This window comes from Cupressus sempervirens, chromosome 7, assembly GCF_028749045.1.
Source record: "Cupressus sempervirens isolate cs-2001-9-10 chromosome 7, ASM2874904v1, whole genome shotgun sequence".
Classification (NCBI taxonomy): Eukaryota; Viridiplantae; Streptophyta; class Pinopsida; order Cupressales; family Cupressaceae; genus Cupressus; species Cupressus sempervirens.
Window position 1 is genome coordinate 904548632 of NC_143124.1, and position 6294 is coordinate 904554925.

The 6294-nt window shown below is 35.4% G+C and overlaps 1 protein-coding gene across 2 annotated transcripts in view; it reads right to left on the reverse strand.

The window, feature by feature from the left end:
• LOC149550433 (conserved oligomeric Golgi complex subunit 4) overlaps window positions 1–5825 on the reverse strand; it is a 46117-nt gene extending 40292 nt beyond the window's left edge. The window contains exon 1 of one of the 2 annotated variants that reach the window (XM_089793466.1): window positions 5622–5825. The gene's annotated coding sequence lies outside the window, so the exon portion shown is untranslated. Of the gene's footprint in view, window positions 1–4825; window positions 5380–5621 lie in introns of those variants that run through there. The other variant, XM_089793467.1, reaches the window with a different exon arrangement.
• Window positions 5826–6294: the final 469 nt, after the last annotated feature.

Consider the following 6294-nt stretch of genomic DNA (forward strand, 5'->3'; position numbering starts at 1 on the left):
CTTTTTCTTTCGCTTCAGAAATACATCTCATAGATTTGCATGTGAGTGCAATCTAGGTGCTACAGATTAGTATTGCCAATGAACTGGTGCCAGCTTCCTAGTTTCAGATGAGAGGATTCATATTCGCAGTCCATTTTCATAAATATAAGGACTCATGGAGGATTACACATGATATTTATTTACATCTCATTAGCATTGTTGTCTCAGAATTTCCTTATTTGGTAGCTTAATTCATCGGCTTCAAAGTATTGCAAATGCTTAATACTTAGTCCTCCACATCGAAATTTTGCTCCTTAAAAAATTCTGGAGTTCCCTGACAGCTATGCATTTTAAATTATAATTGTTTAAGTTATTGTTCACGTGGACTTAAAAATCCTAGTCTTAGTCCATTTTGGCCATGTCAGTATGCACTTCCTGAAACATTTTGATCCAGTTCATCCTTCTCTGAGCTTTTACTCAAAACTTTTAATAGTCCACATGACTTTCCAATGAAGAAAATAGTTTGCATCTTTTAAGTTGTTCTCACATAATGCCATAAACAACATGATGATTTTCACAGCTAAAAGGTTTTTTTACTTGTTTTTATAGTCAGGGTTCACTTGTTTCAATTTTAAGTTTTTTCAACAATACAATTGTATTTTCTTTTCTTCATAGTTTTCGCTGCAATATGTTGGTTTTATATTCAGGGTTCCCTTGTTTTAGTTAAAACAATTTGTTTCTTCTTATATAGTGAAAAGTGCTAGCCAATTTATTCTGAAGTTGGCATTAAATTAAAAAGAAGCATCAAAGTTTTTAACGAGGAGATTGATTAAAAAAGATATGCATTGCAAAAGGTTTGAAATCTTTGCAATTAATTCTTAATTTTTCAAAAAAAAAAAATCAGGTCCATTTTCCATGCTCCGAAAACAATTGATGCTATAAGGAAGGCTTTACGGGCTCAATACGAACGGTGGCAACCCCGGGTAATAGATTCATTCTTTAATTAATTTGAGGCAGCAGCCAGTATTTTTTATATTTAGTGGTTAAACATTTCAATTCTGAATAAACATAATTGGTTACTGGATTTCTTTTTGTGTTTATCATCTTTCCACATGTAGGCTCGATATAAGCTCCAGCTTGATCCTACTGTCAAAGAGGTAAAGAAGCTTTGTGGCCAATGCCTCAAGAATGCTAAATCAGAGCAGGTGCTTTTCCACTATAATGGACATGGAGTTCCAAAGCCCACAGCAAATGGGGAAATCTGGCTGCTTAACAAGGTTACATTTAATATAAATTGCTTAGTAGAACAGAATTCTGTGTCTCTTATTATCTTGTTGGGTGGCTGAAGGCTTCTTTTTAGTGCAGGATTACACACAATACATTCCCCTATCTGTTTATGAACTAGAATCCTAGCTAGGGACACCCTCAATTTATGTGTTTGATTGTTCTACTGCTGGTGATTGTAAATGCTTTTCTGGAGGTGAGTTTTACTCTATAAATCATGAAGCCCATGGAATCTTCTATGATTAATCCAAACAGATACACATGTTCCTTTATAAGTTAATTGTTTGTCTGAGTATAAAATATTTCTTGAAAGTTTCTTTTGTTGATGTCCAGCATGAAGACTGGGGTTCTGGTGTTTCTTCTGCAGCAGCAATGACAGACTGTATATTACTTGCAGCTTGTGGAGCAGATGAGATTCTTCCTCGAAGTGCTGAATTTCCAGCTGATATCTTCAGTTCATGTCTGACGACACCTATTAAAATTGCATTGTGATGGTATTTATCTTATTCTAATACCTCTAATCATCTCATTCCTTTTACACGTGATGGGAAACTGCAATTTGTGATGCCTTAATAGCTAGCTCCTTTGCTGGGTACAGCAACTGGACATATTAGGGTGTGAATTAACAGCATGGTTTCAGGTACAGAATCAGTTATATGTAGAGTCTGGGCAATGACTGCTTATCTATCTTAGTATCTTAAATCATTCTCATTTCCCTCAAATATGTCTCACAATGGACAATGTGTTCACATGTATCATAATATTTAAACGAGTCTCTGAGACAGGCCAAAGCTGTTAACTATGCACAAATAGCTCACATCTAATGGGCTTGAGCTTAATATCCTGATGGATAAAGGATGACATCAATGACAAGGCACTGTAGATAGTTTTGTAGGTTATAAGTTTCATTCAAAAAGTCAACTTGACATGTTGGAATGGAACTTAAAAACATTGAGATACTGAAATTAATGATCCTTTTATTCCCGTCGCTTAGGGTAATATCTGGTTTTTGCCATGTATGTTACTAGTTTTGGATTTCTGTTTGCTAAACATGATTACATGCTTACAAAACAAGACATAAAAAATTACCAAAATGCCCAAATTTGAGGAGATACAATTCTTTTATGGCATAGCAGCAGCACCTTTTTTCAGTTGATAGTCAAGATAATCAGGAAACCCTAATGTTTTGGCACTTCCCAGCTGTTAAATTTACTATTATGATTGATATGCCATTCTTGTTATACAACACTTTGAATAGTCTTCATTAGCATTTGAATGCTCTTTTGAAACTAATTATTGCAAGCATATGAATAATGATTTTGATTGATTTTAGGACCTTCCTAATCATTGTAAGGTTTTTGTTCAATCCAAATTGCTTCTTGTCTTGCATGATTTATGATAGAGCATATTTGATGTCATTAAATTACATCTCAAGTTGAAATCCTGTTTGACAATAAAGAAACCACATCCTTAGCAGGGCTAAGTACACTCATTTGTTTTTATCAGTGTATCTTCCTGTTTAAGCATGCTTATAGATATACTATTGTAGATCAATTAACATACCCTGCTTACCAGATAATTCTATCTGAGGCTTTTGCATGACTTGGTCTCAATATATCTTTCCTTCACTATTTAAGATTCTCAAGATTATCTTTGGACAACATGTTTTTTCCGCAATTAGAAAATTGTTCTTGCATTTCTATGATTTGCTATGTATGATGTTCATCTAAAAGTCTTATGTCTCAATACGGTATTTATTATGGTTGTGGAGGAAGACAAAGACAATACACACAAATGATATCATATGCACAAATGGATAGAACAGTGTGGAGGAAGACAAAGACAATACATACAGATATCATACACGGATTTTAGAACACTGATTTTTATGTTAATCTATCAGGATTCAACTATGTAGCTTTCAAGTCAAATTTGTTGATCCATATTTTGTCAGTTGTGGTTCAAATGAGCACAAATGGTCAACCTACCAGCTATTGCATCTAGGTGATGCTCACAAGGGTGAAAAATCACGACATATCACAAGGTCTCTTATCCTTGTACAACTCTAATGAATCTTAGTTGGAGTAGTACCAAGATAAGTATCCTCCTGGGAAGTCTTGATACTTACCCCTCAGAGCATTGCCCAAATTCAAAGAGTGACAAGTGGACCATTCATGCCCACAAGATAGGTTTGCACGACCCACATTTTCAAAGAGAGAGCTGTAGATAAGGGTGTGGACATTCATCAACACATACTAGAAGGGGTATTTTTGTCAGATATTATAGTTGGGAATGCTAAGGTAGACATGCAAGCAAGTTGTTTCATCTCAAAGAAATGTGATATCCTTAAATGACATTAATTGCTGGCAGGAGCTGTAGGAAATAGATTCAATAAAAAGACCTTGGAAACTTTTAAATTGATTCGTGAAACATAATTTTATAACTGTTGAAAGCTTCTTCTACGCCAATACCAGAATGGGAGTTATCATAGGCTTGGACATATATCGGAGGAGAATGAAAAGAAGAGTTTCTGTTAGAAGATATTATTCATTACTGCCAGTAGCCATTTATGCAAAATGTGGAAACCCATGAGGCATACCAACTGTTTGACACATTTGTGCAAGATATAGAGCCTTGCAAAGTCTTTTGGAAATTTCCTCCATTTCATGTATTTGTATGGGCTGTTTCTATTACTGTTTGCCATTTTTTAATGTCATAGATGTCCAAAAAACAAAAGTGAGTTTGTTGTGAAGGCAATAATTAAGAACTTTGGCAGTTTTGGGATGAAATGTTCAAGGTACCCAAGTAAGGAAGAAAGGGGAAATAGAAAGAAGAAATTCTTTGGTGTTAAGGTGGAGATCTCAATTTTGAGTTTGGACATCATCTAATTTTTTAGTGGAAAAAACAAACTTCATCATCAGATACAAATTGTATAAGAGATGCTAACCATCAACAATCGGCAAAAAACTAGAATCAAGATTCAAATGGAAACACATCAACTTTGCAATGATCCCTCACACCCCATTAAACATTGTCAAATCCTTAACAGGTTAACTTAAATGTCAAGTGGGCATGACAATCATCAATGCTAGTCCACAGCAACCATATATACTTAAACAAGAGAAGGCACAATATATCAAATGACTAGGCATATTATTGATCCCATTAGTGACAGCAGCAAAATAGATTTCACAGCCATACCTAAATTTATCTACATTTTCCAAGCCAGATTATACCTATCAATGCTAATTCACTGCAACATTATATAATATTGAAAACTCTGAAAACTCAAACAACAGAGGACAGAAAATATCAAAATCTACAGATACACAGATCTCACAGTGATGGCAGAAAGCTAGATGAAAAAGGTCATGCGTAAGTGTGATCCTCATTTGCCCCACCGAATTATACATAAATGTCGTGTTTTAGTCAACAGTAAGCTAACTCTAACAAATTAGAGAGAACAAAACAGTCAAGCCTCCGCTTAAAATCTTCCAAGATATTTTTGTTGAATTTATTTGATGTAGCTACTGCAAGTCATTAATGTCATTTCATGAGATACCATTTATTCGAGGTGTTTTGCTAAATGATACGCCTGCCTCTCTACCAAAACTTTTCCAACTGCATTCCTTCCAGTATGAGTTCACGAATATCCCTACCCTGCTCTACAGGTCCCACATTGACACAGGCATGGGATTTACCACCAAATCAGCCGAATTCGGATTCAAATCCGCGATTATCATCTAATCGAAATGTTTCTATGCCCTTTCCATGGAATTATTTTTGCATACATATGTTATGGCTGTTTGATTTCGCACCGCAGTGTGCCCTTTGGGCATAGCGGAGAAAATTTTCCCTTCAGAATTTAAGGCCCAAGCCCGATTCGCAGGGCTTGGGATGGTATGGTATGTAATTGAACTTGCATTTATTTTGAGATGTCGGTAGGGCAAAGCTTGGTGGGCACATAGATAATGAAGGTACGTCGTGCTGCCCACGGTCATCAGCTGAGGCACTATCGTAGCGATCACAAGCGCAACTCTAGTGAAGCAACGTAGATTTCGCGAATTGCGAACGTGCAGTCAGAAAAACATGAGCTTTGCTTTTGTTTTACACATCCTGGTCAGGCCAATTAGGGAGACTGTAGTTAGGCTAAAGATTTTCCTATTCGATCTACTATCGGCTATGTTCAATCCATCGTGTTCATAGAAGACAGCCATACATAAAATTACAGAACCAACATTTCATTTAACGGATATAACAAAATTGTTTCAGATTGAATTTGAACACAATAAATAGAAAGATCCGGCCGCCTACAGATTTCCAGAAGCAAATCTCGGTGAAACTAGTAATTGACTTACCCAAAGATTCTGCACAAATTGCGTCGTGCTGTCATAGATGCCGATGAAGAAAAGAGGGCAGAATTTGCAAGAAAAATCCTATTCACCGTGTCAGAGTGATAGTATGTATTTCATCTTTAAGGGTGTTTTTGCTCACTGAGCGGTCACCTGCTACAAGCCAGGGATATTCGTTGGTTTTGAAAGATTAACTTTGTTTTCATCAAGTTATAATGGCCATGTTGGTGAATGAGAGGAATAGAGATTTGTAAATGTTAATGGAGTGGAGATTTTTGCCACTATAAGTTACACTTTCAGTTTGAAGTGAAATTTTATCTATTTAATTATATTTGACTATAATTTATTCAATTATTTAATTAGTAAGTAATAAATAATAATATTTAGAATATCATTCTAGAGTTTAAATAGGGTTAATGTACAATTCATAGAATGTGAAAAATAAGTTGCTAGATGATAGCAATAATCAAAGAGAGAAGAGGTGGGTCTTGGTCACTTGGTTTACCACATATTTAGGGAGGTTTGAAGTATTCGCTGAAACGTCCTAGCCCTTATCCTCTCTGCCTTTATTTTTGTCTTTCATGAATTGATGAAATTGCAAGAGTTGGCCAAGAAAATTTGTTGGGATATGAATAGAAAGAAAATAGAAACCCTATTCACAACCCTAATTTTCAAAAGG